Genomic DNA, 23,578 nt, shown 5'->3' with positions numbered 1-23,578 from the left:
ATGTGCTTAAACACTTAAAGTTTGGACATTTTAAAGTTTATTTTGCTATATTAGTTTGGTCGGTACAATGGAAGTTTAGACAATGGAAGTTTGGTCGGTACAATTTATGAAGCAGGTTTTTTGGTACAAAGAGACGTGAACTCGGGTTACTAGATTCAGAGTCTAATGTCATTACCGTTAGACCATGGGACCACACCTGTTGGCAATTACGATTTAAAACTTTTACGGGGCAACTGTTGTGAATACGACGGTTCACAGTACAAACTCAAAGAGTCTAATGTCCTAACGGCTAGACTTACTCAATAAATGACATGTGTCATAACCGAAAATCAGAAAGTACAAAATGCATATGCTAAACTGAGGATTTCAAATACTAAAAGGTTTTGTACCTATTAGAGAATTGTTATTTTCTCTTGACTTTCAAACTAGATAGTTTCTAAAGGTACGAAACAATATTCAAAGGGTTTGTCCTGTTTTTAGAAGTCTTATGTTTAGTAATTTTTTGCATATTGAGAACGATAATTTGGTTCTGTCTCTTACGGAAAAGGTACTTTCGACCCCTATTCTTTCTCAAACAGTAGCAAGTTCACATATTATTTTGTGAGTGAATTTTTTATTCTAAAATTTGTTTATGTTTTAAAGAATAACAAGGTGTGTTTCTATTTCATAATAGAAATGACAACACCACCAGGTTCTCCTATTCATGCTGTTCCTATTTCATTTGCTAGACCTACTAGTTCGTTGAATGGTATGAACATTTTGGTCCCTGATAACAACCTTATGTTCATAGAAGTGGAACTCAACAACTACGGGTGTCTACTAGCAATGGTGGATACTGGTTCAACTCATACGTTAATCTCTGAGTATGTATCTGAGGTTATTGAATTGAAACTCTCAGAATGTAAAGGCTTGATGAGAGGCTTGAACTAAGAAGCCGAACCGGTGACATGACTCGCTTTGGAAGTTGACATTAAGATGAACAACTGACGAGGAAAGGTGGACCTGATGGTAGCTTGCTTAGACCATTTTCAAGTCATTCTTGGAATGGACTTCTTGAAAGCAAACAAGGTAGTGGTAATGCCACACTGGGGGAGGATTATGATCCAAGATTCCGAGAATCCTTCTTTCATTCCAGATGTTAGGCATGGCGGGTGCTAAAAGGGTTCTAAAATTATTTTATTATTTGTAAGATGTATGTGTTTTACTATTGCGCCAAAGAGTGCTTAAGATATTATTTTGTAAGCATACTTGTAAGCAAAATTGAGGTCTTAGAAGTGTTTTCGATGAATGATATGTGACATTCTTTAACAAGACACCTCACTTGAAAAAATATATCTAACTGGTTTTCCAATTTATTGACTTTGTCATGAGAAATTGGAAAATGTGGGGGATTATGTATCTTCTTGAATTAATCAATTCAAAATTGGAAATTTGTTGAAGCATTACTCAAAAGACATCAAATGTGGTGTTTTACTCTAGGAGAGATGCATAAATTTCAAGGAAATCCTTATAACAAACGTGCATAGCAAGGTCCACTATGGAGTCAGAATTCATAGCGTTGGACGAGGCTGTAGAAGAAGCTGAGTGACTTCAAAATTTCTTAGAGTATATCCCAAACTGGGCTAAACATTGCCCGAAGATTGTGTATATACACTGTGACGATGACCTAATCTGCTATTGGTAGAGCCGAGTAACATGTATAACGGGAAGTCTCAACACATATGTCGTAGACATAACACCGTTAGACAATTGCTCTCAAATGGAGTTATCTCAATCGACTATGTAAAGTCAAAAGATAACATTGCGGATCCGCTTACAAAAGGTTTAACAAGAGAGCAAGTGGAAAGATTATCAAGGGGAATGGGCTTAAAGCCTTTGAGATAATCAACTAAGAGTCCTCATAATGGAAAAACCAACCTAGTTGGCTGGAGATCCTAGGATCTAGGTTCAATGGGCCAACTAAATTATGTTTGTGACTCAGTTAGCACTGGAGAGTAATATTATACTCTAACCCATTCATATATAAGACAGTGCATATCTGCCGCGAGAACCAAGATAAGTCCAGCTTTTAATGATTTACTATATCTCGAAAAGTTATGTTATCCAAGTAGAGTATTGTAGGATACTCTTTATAGAAATCACCTATATTAGTGTGAAGTGGGGCCGCTTCTATGAGAATTTTAAAGGCAAATGTCTCAAAAGCACTATCTGAAACCAAGAAGTGTTCAAGGCCAAAATGAACACAAACGTGAGAACCAACAGTATTCGAGAAGGTACTGCGTGAAGATGATTGTCTAGGTTTATACAAACGGCTGACAATTCAAGAACATTAATTGAAGTCTACTGATCGTCCAATTAAATCCGATCATCTTTCACTAAGTCAAGTTCAAGGCCTCCCATGCTACTTGACCTGTTGCGATATCTTTTAATTTGTAAAAGAACAGAAATCCGATGTTTATGATAGAAGAAGCCAAGTTTTCATTCATGTGGGGGATTGTTAGAAAAATGATTTGCTCAAATCCATTTGAGATATGAATGAGTAATTTGTCTCCCAAGTTATCCCATATTGAGATGAAATGGGTTTATCTTGAAACAGTACATAAAGTGAGAAAAATCTTTTTGAAAGGGTGCACTGGTTCGAAACAGTGCATCATGCCGAAAAGGTGCGACCTTTCGAAATGTGCACTGGTTCGAAACAGTGCATCATGCTGAAAATGTGTGACCTTTCAAAATAGACACTGGTTCGAAACAGTGCTTTATACCGAAATGGTGTGTCATTTCGAAACATGTGATTTTTCAAAGAATTGCTTACTTTTTCCCAAGAATCACTATGTTGTTTCGAAGAGGCACCACTCACCTATAAATAGTTGATTAATTTGGAGAGAAAGATACACCAGATCACACAGAGTTCTGATCTTTCTCTTCTCCCCCTGTTCTTAGTTAAATACTATGTTGTGTTCGCTGATTCTATAGAATTGAAGTGCTAGCTTTCTATAGAAGAAAATCCGTTCTATTTTGGGAGACAATTTTCCATCAACCTTCAAGCACCGTGAGGGGGAAAATCTGTCTTAAGGACATAGTGATCATCACTAAGCTCGAATTTAATCATTGGTAAATTAAGTTTATTAGCTGAACTAAAAGGTTGTTTGTTTGTTGAACTAAAGGTTTGTTCATATCAATTTGATTTTCTTGTTTACTTAACACTAAGTATGTTTTTGGAATAAATTTCCTACAATTACTTGGAGGGTGTTGAAGTCTTGTCTAGTGAGAATGATTGATCTTTGTGTATGATTGATCTATTTATTGTGAATAACGTTGTTTCTGCATTGTCTTATTAACAACACTTCTTCTACGTGCAGACCCATATACCAGACATATATGATGTGATGTGGAATATGGACTTTTAAGCATCAGACCAGACGATGGGCAATTGCCCCCAGTCGTTTTGAGGCACTCCCAAGGCTTCCCACACAGCTCTTGAAGCATCTACAATATAATTACCACATGGAGGCTGGTAGTCATGGTCACTGTCACACCCAGTAGTAGAGTCACACTGATCGACCACCGTGGCTACTACACTGCGACTGTTACCGCTGATTATTATGTTCTTATAGCACCTGCCTTGGTGTTCGAACCATCCCCTTGAGAGTGATACCACAGGTGTGTCATCGGAATGGTACTGATTGTCACATTCTGATGCTCCACCGCCGTCGGCTCCTTCTTCGAAACTGTTGAGTGTCAAAAGAGCTTGTGTTTGGCTTGATACGGGTGGCGAACAATCATAGATAGTATACATCTTTCCTTGCTCACAACAATTAGAGTCATTTTCCGTGTTACATTGACCTTGCGGAGGTTCAGTCCCTGTTAGTCGCCCCGTGGATTTCATGCCTGAGCTTCAACTTTAAGAAAATCACCATTTAGAAATAGGATAAGTAAAATTGAAGCTCTGAAACAAATGTTCCTTGCCATACACCTCTGCCTATTTTTCTCCTTCTTTACTTGATCCACATTGTAAAGTAGGTAGTTAAGCAATATGATGCTTTATACAAGGTACAATCTGCTTCGAAAGTTGTTATCACAGGACAAGAAGAGAACAACTTTAAGGCATTTGAAATTTGACATGTTGCAGCAGGCCGGCCGGCCTTTACCACGGAAAACGTATTAAAAGGGCCAATTATTTGAACATTTGGAAATTATAAATTTAATAATGGATCTTATCTTTGAAAATGAAACACAAACCAGTCTAAAACGTTATAGTTCGTTATATTTTTGTCTTGTAGTATTTTGGCTATATAATTAGACTACCGTATACTATTTTCTCCACCACGGAAGTAGTCCAAGCTCACAGGAGTATAAATAAACCAGTCAATAAGCTTATTTGCTCAAAGCCATGTAAATTAATTTAGCTATTCGGAAACTAGCTTCCACCTATATGTATATCAAGGGTGGTTTTAATCGGAATGTGCACAGTCAAATTGTACAAAACAATAGGAGGGATCGGAGAACAAATTGATCCATGTCATTCACATTTCATTGAGCTTATGACACCATGCGATAAACTACATACATCTTCCAAAAGCTATTAAAGTTTAGAGAATTCTAGGTGTGGCCATTAGACTTTAGTAGTACGTTGGCTGAGCCTTGGCCGTGGAGTTCATCTCTCCAATGCAAGATTTTCATTCACTAAACAATTGAGTCCCTCTCACTAATGATCATGTGTGAAAATTCATTCCTGGTTAGACATGGCCGGGTAATTCATGCTTAACCCATGACCAGCCTACCAACAGTAAGGTGCACATATATATCTGTTATTTTTTTAGGTTATCTGTAACTAACCACAAAATTTCTCCTTGTGGTTTATTTACAATCTCGTAATAGATATGGAATTTGTGCCACATCAAAAAGCTATGGGGAGAGTTGATATGGTATACCGTGTACGTAAGTAAAATGCATTTATTGAATAGAAAATGAGATTCACATTTTAGACCAAACGAGCAATCTAAAGTTTCAAGAAGAATTTCAAGTACAAAAATAAATAACTTTCTTAAGATTCAGGATATATTGAATTGACCATAGTACAAAATATCCCGATATATTGTGATATTTGGGGATATCTATCCAGATTTCAGAAAAAGATATATAAATATCACGATATATTTAGAGATATATACGACTGTAAATATCTACGATATTTGTGATAGTTTGGGATATTTGGCGATATTTTGTGTATATAACAATTTTATTTAATATTTACCATTATATTTCAAATAAATATAAATAATGTATCATGATATATCAAAAAATATCTACAATATCTACGATATTTGCCGATATTTTGGATTTAACCACAATATTTACATGTGAAACAATGTCAAATATCTCCAAAGAGAGGGATATATCCATATCCAGAAATTGAGTATCGATAAATACCCATATCCTGATATTTTGTACTATGGAATTGACACAATGATTTTTCCTTAAACTATTAATGCAGTGTTGGACAGGAAATATTTCTAATCAGCTGGCAATGAAAAACGAGATGAGAAAGAAATTTAAATTGGTAACATATAGGATTCATCCCATTGTCACATCTGAGCAGAGACTCAGCCTCATCATAATTCACAATGATATGGTACTGTATGAAAGTCCATTGCCGCAAGTGTGCGTTCTTAACACTTAACCCTAACATTGAAAATCACATATCACATATCAACATTAGGACTCACTACACCAATTTTGCGCAAATTGGAACAGATGCGGCAGTTCCTGTTTGGTGCGTGCCGAATATGTGCAAAAGCTAGTTGCCTGTTTAGTACTTCGTTTCACATATTGGGGACCTCACGGAAACGGATCAAGTCTGTTTCAAGCAGGAAAAAAATGGTGTAGTGACTAGGAAGCTGTTAAACTCAGATAACCTCTTAATCCAATATGAAATCCAAATTAGGACTAATCACCACATTATTAATGTTTCTTTTTTGTTTTTTGGTTATGTTTTAAATGTTGTCCCTTTTCTGCTTCTCTCTCCCTAATAAGAACTTTTACGACATCAATGAATAAAATGACAACATTGCAGATTTTGACTTCGATTTTGCCAACAAACACGAAAGATAAGTAAAAACCAAATTAAATCATTTAATTGTTCATAGTGTAAATGATTTCGTAGTCATCGTTTTTGTCAACCTAGAAAGATGAACCTAACGGTTGTGCGTTTTTACGTATGTTGTGAATAAGAACTAAGGCCAACCGATCCTAGCTAGGACCCTTCATTCTTGTACTTTCTTAATCCAAGGTAAGGGAATTTTAAGCATTAGTCCAAAAGATGTCTGATTGTGTTTAGGCGGCATGCCTAAGGCGGAGCTGATAGACAGGATCACTATCACACCCTGTAGTTGGGTACCCAGAGTCACGGATTGACCATTACGGCCATTACTCTGCGACCATTATCACTGATCATTATATAATGTACAGTTGTACACTGTTCTTATGGCACTTCATGCGGTTGACTTCCTCTTCCACTCCAACTAATCGAGGAGATGGTCTGGTGGTGCCTGTGCACCATCAGAATGTCAACAATTCTAGTGTCAATTTCTGGGTTGATTGAATGCTGGAATGGAGTCAAACCAGTTTTTTGTGACCACTTATATGCCCACATGCTGTACTGAAGATTTAACTGATTCTTTTCATTTTCTTAATCTTGTTTGTAATCCTAGCAAAACTTTCCTCACTTTCTTTGCAAGCTCTGAATGTAAATTAACTTCTTCATCATCTGCTACGTGACAATGTCTATCTCAATTACAAGTATGTTATGTCTGTACTAATTCAAGGGTCAAGGCGGAAACATGTAGACCACTAGACATTGTGCTTCAGAAGCTGTTGTACAAGACATAAAATAGTATTGAGTTTAATCTCCATTTGACGTTAATTATCCGCATGATGCTAATATAAAACCAGTAAAAAATTCCAGAGAGGCGATATATTTGCTAGGAAGACCTGATAATTTGCACTATTACGATCCTAGTCTTCATCTTGTTGGCCACAGTTTTAGTACCATGACTGCAATTATAACATTAGGTTTGATTTAGGTTGGGCTTCAGTATTGTAGATACTCTGTTTACAATATACAAAATGTGTGGTATAATTAAGTAGCTACTTGCTAGTTCCAACGCTATATACCTTGAACACTGCTTAATCGATGTTTAAAAATTGAGATTCGTGCAAAATCATATTGACTTGACATGGTGGATTGTAGTCGATATGAATAATATACAATCGGTTATCCTCTTCATTGATGTTATATTTATAGAAAGATATTGTTGAAGCACAAATTTGTCAAAATGTAACTCATAAAACAGATATGCTTTCAGTAAAATCATTTCTGGACCAATAATCTGAATTTTCTTCCAAGTAAAATCAAGAGCTTCCAAAGCATTTAGAATCCTAATAAACAATTACTTCCCTTCGTACAAGTAAAGTGTTGGATAAGAAACATTACTTTCATCAACTATAACAAACTGAAGAAGAAATAAACTAGTAATCATATAATTAAATTATCTGATAGTCTAGCCTCGCGAGACTATTTATTTCTTTATCTATTTATTTTTAGAATAAGTTGATGGGTTACTAACTAGATCAACGTAACCAGAGGTCAACGTTGCTGGAAGGCGGTCAATTTCTTGCTTCTCAACCACAGGTTTCTGTACCAAGAAAAGTAGCTATTGCCTTCTGCTACTCACTTTTCCATGCACAAACTAACGGGTATGGTATGGTGAGTCCGACCCCCTGGCCTTCTCGCGGTCTAGTCAGTTAGTCCCATTGAGCAGAAACTTGCCGCAAGTTGTCATTAGGACTTGAAAGCAGGTAGATACACCGGAAATGGAGATAATGCTCCAACTAGGTGTGTACTAACCACCTGCTTAGTCCCGCATGGGGTCAAGCTTTGAAGCTTGACCCAGCAAACGGTAAGGAAATAAATGTCTGGTAAATCGCCAATCCCATTCGGTGTTGAAATTGAGAAAAAAAAATTACTTGTTTCATACTTCCATTCTCCTCCATTTTCTGTCAACCTTCTCTGGAGATGAAAAACCACCAAGGGAAGGAGATTTAGGAAATGAAGAACCTCCTCCCCACTTTTTTAGAAAAGAGACAGAGAGAGAGAGAGGGAAGGATACATAGAGAGTGTGGACTGTGGATGCATAGGAAAGCTTACACACATCAAATTTATAGATAAATTTTAGGGGTGCAACATTAATTAGCTTAGAAAAATCAGATTGCAGGAGATTCACCTTAGCTGGAAAGAAAATCATATGGTGCTGTGTCATATTCTTGTCCACAGAAATGATTAGAGATACCATTTTAGCTGTGAGCGTTAGTAAGTGTGGTTCCATATTTGAATATGAATTCTTGGCTGTAATATGAGATTCAAAAGAGCTAGAAATACTCCCTAATAAATGATTTTTCTTTTTTGGTTACTTTTCAATTGTTGTCTTGTTTCCTTTTCTGTTTCAAATAGGGATAATGATTAATTAAAGATGGTACTATCACTGTGAATAAACTACATACTATAGGTTTGTCATAGAAATTTTTCCGACAAGCACGAAAGATAAGTGTAAAACGAATTAGTTAGAAAAACTTGGCAATCATCATTTGGTGGAGAATTTTTTACCTATTTTTACAATGATATCGATATGAGTGCTATAGATGAAGAGCTAGGAGAAATCGATAGTTCTTGAGGCATTGTAGGCCTGAAAACAGGTAATAGTGAACATATGTACTGTGCTGTAGTTAGAGCTTTCCTTGCACACAAAAATCAGATTCATTTAAGTTTTTGTCTTACAGTTACGTGGGGGAGGTTTCGTCCCTCTGACTTAGCCACTGGGTTGACATGTCCAATTTTATGAAAATCTCTACTTTGGAGTTACGGCTATTACGAGTAGAAGTACATGCAACTCAAATAAAAGTTTTTTGCCTTACATATGTCGTATGTTTTCTTTCTTCCTCTTTACTCAATGCTCAATGCAAATAAACTAAAACATATTGGATTTCAGAAAAGGAAACACTAACCGGTCTAATGGTTCTGTCTCCGGAGTATGTCACTGGATTGACCAAAAATACAAAAGTATACAACCTAGTAAATTAATTAACTTGCTCAAAGTCATCTAAATATAATTGTTTTAAAAAATTCCACCTAAATGAATGTCTAAACGAAATTGTCAAAAAGAATGATTTCTATCTCATTTCTTTGCACTTTGTACATCAGGGATAAACTACATATTGCAGCGGTCTAGGCATGCGCTGCTTTCTTTCCAGCTACCTATAGTGCTTTCAATCTAGTATAATAGGGTAATGCTCTTCCTTCTGGGCTGCATATCGTTATTTGGTCAGTTACCGACCAAAAGAATTCAAGATATGGCCTATAGAAGTTGAGGTTGGGACTTGGGAGCTTCCGTGGTGGACTTCAATTGTATGCATATATGTTCATGGTTTTCATTCCCTAGATAAACATCATATTGTATGCATATATGTTCATGGTTTTCATTCCCTAGATAAACAGAAATAGACTGGCAAATCATATTGTTTATTTCATAACTAGCGTTACATTTAGTAGAGAGTGAGAACTCATCAATAGGACTTGGGACTTGGGAGGTGCCAAACTTCATTCGTGATTGTTCATGTAACATAATCATCCATGATCTGCCAATGGTTTTTGCATAATTAACATTTGATCCGCTTTAGGACACTATGTCAGACACAAGCCTCCACCGTTTTAAGATAATTAAGTTCATTATTTTATTTTCTCGCTTCTTACTTCTTCCTTCTTGTATGTATAATCTGACAACTCTACTTCTTCTTTATCTCGAAATTTTCTTCTGGCGAATTTGAAGTGAAGATGAAGTTTAAACTAGGCATCTAACAATTAACACATCACTCTGCCCAGTGATAGTACGTCTGTACGTGTATGACATTCCTCCTGGTTAGTTAAAATTAAAGGATATTGCATATAACGCGTGACCCAACCAATCTAATGTGAATGCCTGCTAAATATCCAATCCCATTAAGATTTGGACATGGCGATAATGGAGATTATTTCCAACCTGCCTTGTTCGATCTCCTCCATTTTCTGTGAACTTGATCCATTTTGAAAGACTAAGTGAAGAAGAAACAGACTGGTACGTATCACGTTTAGCAGAGACTTAACCTCAGGTCATGGTTAGGACTTCGGAGCGGATACCAAATGAGTATGGAGGACCTTCTTGAATTGGTTGTCCAGGGGTTCTTGCTTAAACCCTGACCAACCAACAATGAGGAAAATTTCTGGTAAATCTTCAATCCCATTGACTTTTGACATGGAGAAATGAACTTTTTTTACTCAACTCATTTCAGTCCATTTTGTATCAACCTTCTCGGAACACACGTGAAAAACAACCAGGGAATGAATGTGATTAAGCAAAATAAAAACGATAACTCCCTACTGTAAGGAGAACTGATCGAGATGGATTAGAATTGGACTCGGGATGCACATACGCTGCTGTGTCATTATCCTGTCAAAAGAATTTGTTTGCGGCAGATTTCATTTAAGGTATGTGTGTGGTGTAGCATTTAGAGTGGTAAAGATGTTCCCTATCTGAATTCAGAATGCTGCCCAAAATCCTAATTCCTGTCAAAGGGCCAAATCCTAATTATGATTTGTTCTGTTTTTGGTTATGTTCCAATAATTGTTGTTCCCTTTTTTTCCTTTTTATCTTTTGAATAAGAATTAAACGGGGTATCTTAATTTTGAGAATTGAATATGACAGTAATGGTTTTGAGAATTCCTGAATCTATAATCTCGAAAAATTAAGTTCGAACTTTGACAGAAGGGGTTTCGAGAATTCATGAATCTACAATATAGAGAACGTACAAAAGACACACACATATACATACATTGGGAAATCAGCAAGATACAACCTATACAACATCATTGATCTGAGAGAGCTAGACTATTGCAATACAGAGTGTAGATTTTGACTTCCTCAAGTTCCATCTTGAGTAAAGTTTTGAGCATCTCAGGGGTGATTTTTGAAAGGTCTATACATTCTTTCGTAGGGGACTAGGGGGCAACAAACCAAACTAAAAATGCATGTATGGACTTTTAAGCATCAGACCAAACAATATCCAATTCCCCCCAGTTGTTACGAGGCACGCCCAAGCTTTCCCACACAGCCCTTGATGCATCCACAATATTGTTAGGACATGGGGGCTGGTAGTCATGGTCACTATCACACCCCATAGTTGAGTCACACTCATCGACCACCATGGCCACCACACTGTGACCATTAGCACTGATTGTTATGTTCTTATAGAACCTGCTCTCGTGGTTGAACCATCCGGTTGAGAGTGCTACTACGGGTTTGTCATCTGAATGGTATTGATTGTCACATTCTGATCGGCCACCACCATCTCCTCATCCCTTCTGAAAACTGTTGAGTGTCAGGAGTGCATTTGTAGGACTTGAAACAGGTGGTGAGCATGCATAGATTGTGTAGAGCTCTCCTTGCACACAACAGTCTGATCGAGTCATTTTCCGTTACATTGACCAGGGGGAGGTTTCGCCCCCTTTACTTGGCCACTGGGTTGGCAAGCCTGACCTTCAGTTTCAATTATGAAAAGACATTCTTTGCCATATTCTTCCTCTTTGCTCAATGCTCAGTGCAATTATGAAAAGAAGGTATCCAAGTGAGGCTATATTTAAGGCACAATCTGTTATGAAGGTCGTTTTCATAGGCCACAAAACAACAAATTTAATCATTTGAAATTTTCTGTTACGTTGCTGCTACATTTACAATAAAATAGAGGAAGGTTCCCTACTTCCCTGTAAAGACAAAATTTATATTAACTTATGCATTCAGATCCGATCCGAACGTATGTACATCGAGAGTCCTGGAATATTATTCTTTATTCTCTATTGAAAGTTTGAAACTGCTTCAGTTAAACGTACCAAGATATGTTATATTCACGACGTTGTCTTTTTCCCTAATGATTTCTATTCTGTGACCACAATTTTGCACTTCCCTGTAAGCAATGATGTGTTGGACATGACACGTACATCAGTAATCAACTGGCAATGAAGAAGAAACATACTAGATAATCATATCATTCATCTCAGCTCATAGGCTTATTTAGTCAGAAGTCATGCTAGTGATACTATGCATCAAAATTTGGGGACTCCATCCGTCAACACATCCCTCACCCCGTGGCCATGGTGCAAGTCTCTATTTGATCATCAACATATCCACTGCTCCCCATGGTGTATGAAAATCCTTCCTGGTTGGGCAAAGGTTGTCGCATAAACCTTGGCACATCCAATAGTAAGGAGAAATTCTGGTAAATCGCCGATCCTATTGACTTTTGACATGGAGAACATTTTTCACTTGACTCATTCCCGTCCATTTTGTATCAACCACTCTGATTGAGCAAAACAAGAACCAACTTCCAACAATAAAGAGAGGATAGATGGGGAGAATATGGACTCTGGATGCATATTTTTTGTCCTACGTTACACATCCAATTTATAGATTAATTTCAGAACCCTGTTACAAAATCATATGCTGGTGTGTCACTCTCCTATCCACAAAATTCCATTTGCAGATTTCATTTGAGGTATGTGTGTGGTGTGAGTATTAAAATGTTGCCCTAAATCCTAATTGCTGTCAAATGGCGTCTATTTTTGGCTATGTTTCAATGTTGTTCCCTTTTTTTCCTTTTATCTTTTGAATGCGAATTAAAGGGGGTATCGTAATCTTGAGAATTAAATATGACAGTAGGGGTTTCGACAATTCATGAATCCATAACAGAGAAATTTGAACTTTGAACTTTTGAACTTCAAATTTAGTACGTAAGAGTTAAGACATACACATATACACCGACCTACACATCATCTCTGAGAGAGCTAGTGTGTTGCAAATTCTCAGAGTTTAGATGTTGACCTCTTCAGGTTGCACCATTGAGAAGAGTTTTGAGTATCTCAAGGTGGATTCTTGAAAGATCAAACATACATTCTTTAGTAGACTGCAGCACTCTCCGATCCTTACTATATACTAATTCAAGCATATATATGGACTTTTAATTAAGCATCAGACCAAACAATGCCCAATTCACCCCGGTTGTTGCCGGGCACACCCAAGGCCTCCCAAACAGCTCTTGATGCATCCACAATATTGTTACGACATGGGGGCCGGTAGCCATGATCACTATCACACCCCATTGTTAAGTCACACTCATCAACCACCAAGGCCACGACGTTGTGACCATTAGCACTGATTGTTATGCTCTTATTGCACCTGCTCTCGTGGTTGAATCATCCGGTTGAGAGTGCTACTACAAGATTGTCATTTGAACGATACTCATTGTCGCATTCTGATGGGCCACTGCCATCTCCTCCCTCATCGAAGCTGTTGAGTGTCAGGAGTGCATTTGTAGGACTCGGAACAGGTGGTGAACATGTATATACTGTGTAGAGCTCTCCTTGCACACAACAGTCTGAGTCATTTTCCGTGTTACATTGACCCGGGGGAGGTTTCGTCCCCGTTACTTGGCCACTGGGTTCGCAAGCCTGACCTTCAATTTCAAGAAAATCTCTACTAAGGACTACGGCGAGTAGAAGTACAGAAAACAAGAAAACGTTCTTTGCCATATTCTCCTACTTTTCTTTCTATCTCTTTACTCAATGCTCAGTTGGTTATGCAAAGAGGGTAGCCAAGTGAGACTATATATACGGCGTAATCTGGTATTAATTAAGGTCGTTATCGTAGGCCAGTGTAAGGGACCTCCTACTCCAAGGCGATCATATCAACTCCACCAACTCATAACGACTCTAGACATACGACCTACGACTTCAAATACCCTCATACTACATGACAACACCACATGCTTAGTCTATCATTGGCGACACGTGGTGTACCACATTTGACTAATTTCCCAACATTATCTTAAGACTTGTCACTGTCAACCACTAGTACACTCAACACACTCTACCTACTCTTACAAGTGTTGGACATGTCACTACAAGTGCCACCACATGTTGCCACCTACTCCCTCACTCACAACTACATAAAGGACACCTCCCCACACTCTCAAGGGGTCTCTCTCTCCATCTCCTCCTTCACTTTTTAATGGTTACCAATGCCTTCACATGTACAAGGAATGTCGTAACTTAATTATAAACCCATTCCATACACACTCAAATCATTGTAATCACCACCACTACAACCTCCATTAATAAACTACCCAACTCTTATGCCTTCACATCTCCTCCTTCACTCTTTAATGGCTACTAATGCCTTCACATGTACAAGGAATGTCGTAACTTAATTATAAACTCATTCCATACACACTCAAATCATTGTAATCACCACCACTACCACCTATATTTTTGTGTCTATTTATCTTTATTATGTGCAATCTCTACTAACCAAATACCATTCCAATAAATCTTTACTAAGTTAAGATCATATTTGGTGTAATGTCCAAATGTGTTTCGCTAAATTCATGCATTTATAGCCAGAAACCACAAGTTTAAGCATTTGAAAATTTCAATTGATGTTACATCTATATATTAAGACAGAGCGGTTTTTGGAGAGAGGTGTTAGTACGCGGTATGGATCGTGTCTGAGGTGACACGTGTGTGGTTGTGAGCATCTCATGTTTGAGGTGGTCGGGCTTTGGACTTTGGGCTTAGATTAACAATCAATTGGGCTTATTTAATTTCCATATCAAAGACCATGAATACTAAGTAGTTGAGAATGCTCCCAGTGACCCACGTTAACCTTTTTTTTTTTCTTTGAGATTGACACATCAGATTTTATAATAATTTAAAAAAAAAAAGGAATTCTACGCCCTTTTTTTGCCAATTTCAATTGTTCGTAACCCAAAATAGATAAAAACCTCTTTCCATACTCTCTTTTCAATTGTATAAAACACTCCCAACTCAAAAAAAAAAATCATCTCTTCAAACCCTCTCTCTTATTCTTCTCTTCTTCCAAAATTAAACTAAGAAATTGTTTAAGATGACGAAGTTAAGTCTATGGACAAGGTCAAAAAGGATGATAAAACTTCTAAAGAGAGTGATGTCAAAATTCCAGAAGATGTTGTTCTTCAAAATGATGAAAAGTCTCCTGCAGATAGCTGTCAATAAAGTGAAGAGAAAGCATCTGCTGGAGAAAAAACATCAACAGTGATTGATAAAGACGATAAGGATGTGGTTATGCGTGAGGATCTTAAGGCCCTCTTTCAGAGGTTTGGAACCGTCAAGGTATTATTTTGATCAAATTCTTGATCATTTGGGTTCATTCCATTTTTTGCCTGAAACTTTTGGTTCTAGGAAGTTCAATCAAGTCGCATGATTTCATCTTGCCATGGCATTAAAGTGGCTAAGTGGATTATATGTTGTCGAGGATAATTTTTGCATCCTTAATCACAAATCCAATCCGGTCAAATACAGAAATAATAAAAAGAAAAAACATTTCATCAAAACCCATGAAGCCATTTCTTTTCAATCGCTCGGTCTCCATTCTCCATAGCCCTATTCTAATCTCTTGGTTTTGTGTCAACATCAAAATCAGTTTATAGCCATCACCTATTTCAAATAGAAAAATGCGTTTGAAAAGCTAGAGTTGCGGGCAGGATTCCATTTTTAGATGCTTCTCCTCAAAATCAAAATTCCAACAAAAGTAGAGTAAAAAAATCTTCACTCCCAATATAATTACATCTTCTGTTCTCAATTCTTTGTTGTTACTTTTCGTACATTATAGTGAATCCAGTACTATACTCGAAGTAGTGGGTTAGTGACCTTTTTCCGTTACGTACATTGGTTTGACCTTTTGATCTCTTTATCTTATTATTTCTTTTTGTCATCATCTCATTTAGTGTTTGGATACTTTTTGATTGTTATTGTATATTTGTATGGCATAATTCATTTAGTTAATATTGACTCTGTAGATGTTTTCTTGCTTAGTAATAACTTGAGTTATATAATGCTTAATTATTTTGTGATGTAACAACAAATGTATGTACTCTATTAGTTCTTTTTTTTTGGTAGGCAAGCGGGGTTTTTAACGAAGTCCCCTACCCCTTTCCATTAAAAGAACTAAATGATAGCTTGTTGCAATCTCCCATACTCTATGCCTATAGCATCCTCATAAACAATCTTCCTAACATCTTTTGAAAAAGAACTAGGAATTATATCTACCTTCCTTACATTAGGTAAAGCATTAGCCAATTTGTTTGCTTCCCGATACACATGCTTTACTGTAAAATTTTCTAGCTGTCCTACCATTCCTTCAATGCTTCTAATTATCTTCTTCACTTGCCATGGGTACTGCCCCTTAGCCTTCAAGAATGAGACAACATTTGTGGAGTCTGTTCGCGCTTCAAGTCTTCTAATGCCCTGGCCTATGGTCATTTCCAGCCCCTGTTCCAGTCCTTGCAGCTCTATCATGGCAATATCTCCATATTCCGACTTTCCTTTCTTTGCTGCAATAACCTCACCCTTATATGTTCTAAGCACCACAACCCACCCTCCTATATCGCCTTGTAATGTCCCATTTGAGTTTAGGACTGAAGTCTCTGCATCAGTTTTCTCCCATCGACATTTCTTTGAGCTCGGTAGTATTTCTTCAATGTTTACTCTCCAGATACTATTAAAGAAGTGCATCTCTCCTCCTAGCTCCATTGTTATTCGTAATGACTGTAATTTGTTCCTTGCATCATTAAAGATCAAATTGGTTAGCTTTGGCGCTGTGATTTGCTTGTTCTCAAAGATCCTTTGATTTCGTTCTCTCCAAATCCAGTAGATCATGCCATTCCACACAAGCTTCAGTGCATCTTGTTTTACCCCCTTCCCTTTCATTTTCTGTATGATCCAGTCCAATTCAGCTGCCCACGTAGCTTCTCTGCCTCTGTTATACCTAACTCTCTGAAGAATTGAGGCCCAGACAAATTGGGCATAACTACACCCAAAGAACAAATGCTCCTCATCCTCCACATCATGCCAACATAGAATACAAATGTTTGATGTTACCTTCTTCCACTCCCAAACCTTGCTGAGTGTTTTGAGTGCTCCTTGTAATGCCATCCAACTGATAAATGAGTGTTTGGGTATCCAATTTGCATACCAAACAAGTTGACTCCACTTAATACCTGATTTTGCATTTCTGACATGATGATAAGTGTCCTTCATATTATAATCCCCTCGTGTTGAGACTGACCATATTATGTTGTCTTCTCCTCCTGTGATTTCCACCACTTCCTCCATTTGTAAAATGATGTCAGGAAGATGCACTTTGATATGATGTGGCAGCTGCCACTCCCCATTCTCAATGACTTGCGATACTGTAGAGTTCAGATTGCATGTAGACCTATACAATAAAGCTTGCGGGAAGAAAGCTTTAAGTATCCCAGCTGGATGCCAAGGATCGAGGGAAAACCTTGTAGTTAACCCATTACCAATTTGATGCATCACAATCTCCTTTCCTTCCTTCTTGTTCTTTAGAATACCTCGCCGGCTACAGGAGCAATCAGTAGCAATTGTCATATGCCAGAAGTCCTTTCGCTTTATAAGATTCTGCTTCACCCATCTAAACCATAAGGTTTTCTTATTACTCACCAAATTCCAGAGATGTTTCAAATTTGCAGCCATATTCACTGCTGCAATGTCTCGCACTCCCAATCCCCCTTCTTCATAAGGATAACACACATTTTCCCAGGATACCAATGCATGTGATGTTGCACAATCCGGTCCAGTCCAGAGGAAATTTCTGCATAGTCTATTGATGTCCTCAATAGTTCTCTTTGGGAGCATAAAACATGACGCCCAATACATGCTAATGTTATTCAGAACTGCCTGTACTAGTTGTAGCCTTCCCGCATAAGATAAGGATCTTCCTTTCCATGATTGAATTTTGTTTGCCACCTTAGAAATCAAAGGAGCACAATCAGTCGAAGTGAGCCTTATTATGATTAGTGGGAGCCCCAAGTACTTCATAGGGAGGCTTCCTTTCTGTCTCACAGGGACTTCACAGGGAGCCCCAAGTACTATATTAGTTCTCTCTGTCTCTCAACACCCTTATCAAATCCACTACATCCCTCATTGATAATATGATTATTTTATGTGATTACCATATGAATTAGCAACGAGGCTCACACAAGTAGTAGCAACTAGCAACAGAGTAGACTTGAGTCACAAACCACTGATAAACACACCGGGGTCCAAGTGCACTAGGGCAAAAAAGTTTTAGTTCCCCTATGTAAATCAATACATCATATTTATATGCATGATAAAAGTAGCTCCAAGGCTGCTCGATTTCCTTCTCCAGTTGTTTGATACAATTCACTATCTAACAATGCTTTGGGGGTTTTGAATTTAGGCCTTCACATCGGCTTGGAAAGCAGCATGTGAGTCTACTGGTGATACGACTCTTTTGATACCTAAAGGCACATATTCAATCGGACCAATCCAATTTTTGGGGCCCTGCGAGAGTTTGAATTCCCTAACTATGCAAATGTAGGCAAGCTTTAACTTTCACATACAACCCTGCAATATCTTGATTCGTATAAAATGGATGATCTCATCCTATTTCGGTTTGACTAATTTGCTTGGAATCAGTAGGTTTTCTTGAAGGCACCAAATGGCTTGAGGATTTTTGGATCTTCGCCCGATTGGATTGAGTTTGGATGGGTGGAAGGCTTGACCTTGACAGGAGGTGGGACATTTGATGGTCAAGGTGCCTCATCTTGGCCCCTCAACAATTGCTCAACCAACAAAAACTGCAAACTTCTTCCAAGCGTAAGTATGCCGTAAATAAGAATTGATTCTTAAGTTTTTACCTAGAGAGAATTGGGAGAATGCCTACTGAGCTACACATGACTATCAGGTAAAATGAGACGTAGTTTGAACATGGTTTTTTATGTGAACAGCCAAGAATCTGCTCATAGCTTAAACTTACTGTTAAGCTAGCGAGCTAAGGGAAGAATCAAGCAGACATTAGACTGCTGGCAGCTTGGGTTTAGCTGCATATATAATAACTTGCATTGGTAGTTGTTCATTTTCAGTTATGAGTTGCCAGTTAGTTAGTCCTCCAGTCTTGGTACTAGCTATAATTTGAAAACGATGTTTTCATCTAGCTATAGATTAGTTTTTGAAATACTTTGTCATGGCTCTAGAATGTGAAGTTTTTATCAATGACAAAAATGAGATTGAGAGGGATAATGTCTACGAACAGCAAGTTCTTCCACATTGTGCTACTAGATTGTAAGGACTTCCATGGAACAGGGATCGAAATCAGTGCTCCAGCCAACAATCCTAACACAGATGGGATTCACATTGAGAGGTCAACAGGTGTTTTAATTTCAAACTCAGTCATCGGCACAGGTGATAACTGTATTTCCATTGGACAAGGCAATTCTCATGCTACCATAACTGGCATCACTTTTTGAAGACCATTTTTAACAAATTTCCTAATTAATTTGGATTTAGGGAGTAATTGATGTTGGTGTACTAATGGGAATGTCAGAGCATGCTAGAAGTACTCCTCAATGAAGATTTGGAGGTTTTGTTTATTTTTATTTTTATTTACATTGTTCTTTTATACATTTTCCCTCCTAACATTGCTGCAAATGATTTTTTGTTATGGATGCAGTGGAAGCCACCACGCCGTTGTTACTACCGCCACTGTGGAAGTTATTGTTCCTCGATTTATGGAGAGGATTAATATGGAAGCTCTTTAAAAAAATAATTCAAGTTTCTTCTGTGATCTAACATTCATGCATGCATATTGCATCACTATTTTATACTGACTGCAAGCTTTATTTTAGATATCTGCTACAAGAATTACTATCACTGAGCCCAAAATTAATCATATATATGTCATGCAAGATTTTTATTTATGGAGTCTTACGCCTGTTGGTTTAATTATGTTATGTGAATGAACTTCTAGATTCCTTGGAAAACAGTAATTGAGTTTTCTGTCATATTATTCTATTATTTTAATGTACTCTATTTGATTCTAGGTAGTTGTTGTAACGTGTTTATTTTTGGGTGTTTGGGGATTCATCTCATTTGATAGGATTGGGGATGAACATGCATGCTTGATTGGATAAAAATTGAACTTTACAAGTTTACATGTGCATGTCTTGTTATAAAAAAAACGTTGGAATTAGGCTTTTTGCATTGCACAAGGAAATTGTTATTGGATTTTCTGTGAAAGGTACCTGGATCTCAAGGAAAGTATATATCAGGAAAGAGGTACAAATGGAACTAACAATAAAATTTTGGACTTCTTGCAAGAGAAGGTTAGCATTATAGCATCGTGTGCAATGGAGTTCTTAATTTTTTTTGAAACTGTTTGTTCCTCACATAATGCGTTCAAAACAAACAAAATACTATCCTAAGAATGTCATTCTGTTCTGATCTTTGTGTTTGTCGCCTTACGTTCCTCCCTGTCTATCATGTACTAGCATGGGAAGAGCCCACTACTGTTGATGAAATATTGATTTTATATGGGCACTGGATAAGATTGTTTGATGTAGCTTTTAGACTTGAAGGGACGGTTAAGCGCTACAAATATTGCTTATGCTATTAACTAAATATTATTTTTTGTTTAGCAAATACTATTGTGCCTATTCTTTTTGTTTTGTGGGTTTTTGCATTATTGTGTTATATATTTTCACATAATACAAGTGCAGTACCAACAATTTCAATATAAGAAGCCGCTTCTTTAATGTAGGCTCGATTTTCTTGATAGCCTTAACTTCAAAAATATTGATTGCAAACAAGTAGTAATCAGACAAACAAAAGATATTGATGAGTAGTCGATAGCACATGGAAGTGACGTTATGGTTGACTCAAAAGGGGGAGATTGATGCAAAAAGGTCAGTGCATGTTTCCGTAATTTAGTTCCGAAACTTTAGTTATATGGAAATAATTTCAGTTTTTCTTTTGATTGAACCTTTTGGTTTTAACGGCAGAGATGAAGGACCCTTTGAAAGAAGTCCAAGTTACGCACTACGAGCAACTTTAGTATGTAGGATAACCACATAACAGATATTGGAGACGTGAAGTAGGATGGGTTATTTCCACAAACCAATATATAGAAGGGCTGCCCCATATAAGAAAGTGCAACTAATGGATGATTGAAAGGTACAGTTGATTTCTTCAAGGTCTTTAAATATATATTTAATTGATTCCTTGAGTTTATATTCTAAAGTTTGGACAATTTATTAATTTGATTTTCACGGATTAAATTTATCTACTTTAAGCTTTAAGCCCGAGTGTAAAGTTATTTGTTTTGAATTTTGTTACCTAGCTAGCACCATTTGTCAGTAAAAGTAAGAATTTAGAAATTTTTATGCTTTTGTACAACATGTTTCTTTATAGCAGTCCCCTTTTGAGCTCTCTCACTGTGTCCACATCATTTTTTTACTCACTAGAAATCATTTTGTTACTCACTAGAAATTAGGAGGTAAATAAGGAATATTATGAGAAATCAGTCCCCAATTTAAAATGGAAAGCCTAAACCCCAAACAAAAACCCACGACAAAAATTGAAAAAGTTGCTTATCTCTTACTCCTCGATCTCCAATAAATCCACTCTTCATCACCATACCATTTCCTATTCACTGCTATTACCGCAACACTTGGTACACATTAGCCTCAGGCTATTTTACCCTCTACCTCTGGTTGTCTCACGATACCCTCTACAGCTTGGCCCGCCGCAGTACCTTGACCAACTCTGGGTCCAATAGAAGCCAGCCGTACGACCAACCCAGCAGCAATAACGGAAGCAACAGAAATCAGTGGATTCATGGTAAGTTCCTCGGGCACCCATTTACAAGAAACCACTATCTAAAGCTCTGGTAGATTCCAAACCCGGTTTGGATTCTATAAAAAGAAAGTAGCACCAAAGAAAGTATCGAAGCCCACTACCGATCAGCCACTTTGGTTTATGGGTGCAAAAACGCCTGAATATTTGGACGGGACTTTGGTAAGTGATTACCGATTTGACCCGTTCGGTTTAGGGAAACCAGCTGATTAAATATTTGCAATTTGATTTGGACACTTGGCAAAGAAGTTAGCTGGAGATATTATAGGGACCAAGTTTGAGGATGCTAATATAAAATCAACTCCATTTCAACCATACAATGAAGTGTTTGGGTTGCAAAGGTTTAGGGAGTGTGAGTTGATACATGGAAGGTGGGCTATGTTGGCTACACTTGGTGCTCTTATTGTTGAGTCGACCACTGGTGTTACTTGGCAAGACACTGGAAAGGTATGTAAAGTTTTCACTTGATCCATTTCTTAATTCAAGTATGATAGTGTGGGTGAACTACCTATAGTGGTTACTAAGCAGTCGGGTCATGGATGCAATGTGAACTCCAATCTGAATAAGAGAATGTTCACATCTTTCATACTACATTGTAATCAAATTGGTAGTTGTTCACATCTTACGTGGCAAGCCCCTTTTGAGCTCCCTGAAGGTGTCCACGTCATCAGGAGAAAAAATGGAATACAAATTGGAAAAAATCTTTAACGAAAAAACCTTCCTCAGTACTCGAGCAAAACTGCATTAAGTCCCACAAAACTACCCCCTTTCTCCAACTCTAAATTCACGTAGAAAACCCAAACATATATAGATTTGCACAACTAATAAAACTCTAAAACCAAAAAAATTAGAAAATGGAAAAAATGAGATTGTCGCACGATTAAACCCCAGCCTGCCTCTCTCATCTCCACCGTGGTGTTGCTCTCTAATCATCAAACTGAGATGGTCGCAAGTGCTTCCTCTTACTCAAAGATTGATTTAATTTAAAAAGTCAAGTTGTTCATTCCTTTTTAGAGCTCTCTAAAGGTGTCCACGTCAAATTGTACTCACGATAATTCAGGAGGACAAAAAAGGAATATTACGAGAAATTAGGGACGTCTCAAATTTTAGAAAGCCTAAACCAAAAAAAAAAAAGCACGACTAAAATCTGAAAAAGTCGGCCGTCTCCATTCCCAATTTCTCTTTAGCTCAGCCTAATTGAATGTGTTATCTCCAACTTTATCTAAAACCTTTCTTCAAAAAAAAAAAAAAAAAAAAAAAACTCATTCTCCACAAAGAAAGAAAAAAGGGTTTCCCATATCGAGCAAGAAGAGGGGACGTCATATACATATCGATTCCGTGTTCCCAAAGACATGGTTTTGCAAATTGGAGACCTCATCCGTTGTGATATAGTGAGGTCATCAAAACCTTCATGAAGATTAATCAACATCCAATTAATGCAAGACGTTGGCGCACATCTATATTGTAAGTGATTATGCAAGATCTTATTTGGGTTTTATGGTGATAGTTTTAGTGTCAGGTGTTTAGATTATAATGGGTTAATAGATGATTAGTTATTTACAGTCAAGCTATGACATCTTGCACGTAGCCTTTAATTTTCATATTCTATTGTATGTTTTTAGTTAAAATCCTTTACTTCATTGTTGATTCTTCTTATTCAAAGTTTTGATTTTCTATTTTGTTTGTCTAACTCTTATTTAAGATTAGAGACAATGTCCGAACTTACAT

At 37.3% G+C, this 23,578-nt stretch overlaps 3 pseudogenes; all 3 read right to left on the bottom strand.

Moving 5' to 3' along the window:
* Positions 1 to 3,044: 3,044 nt before the first annotated feature.
* On the bottom strand, positions 3,045 to 4,077 carry LOC147477299 (kiwellin-1 pseudogene; annotated as a pseudogene).
* Positions 4,078 to 10,859: 6,782 nt separating this feature from the next.
* Positions 10,860 to 12,426, bottom strand: LOC147477298 (putative ripening-related protein 1; annotated as a pseudogene).
* Positions 12,427 to 12,835: 409 nt separating this feature from the next.
* On the bottom strand, positions 12,836 to 13,714 carry LOC147477297 (putative ripening-related protein 1; annotated as a pseudogene).
* Between the last annotated feature and the right edge of the window lie 9,864 nt (positions 13,715 to 23,578).

This window comes from Coptis chinensis, chromosome 9 (genome assembly GCF_015680905.1).
Source record: "Coptis chinensis isolate HL-2020 chromosome 9, ASM1568090v1, whole genome shotgun sequence".
Taxonomy (NCBI): Eukaryota; Viridiplantae; Streptophyta; class Magnoliopsida; order Ranunculales; family Ranunculaceae; genus Coptis; species Coptis chinensis.
This window is presented reverse-complemented; position numbering and strand designations above follow the sequence as displayed.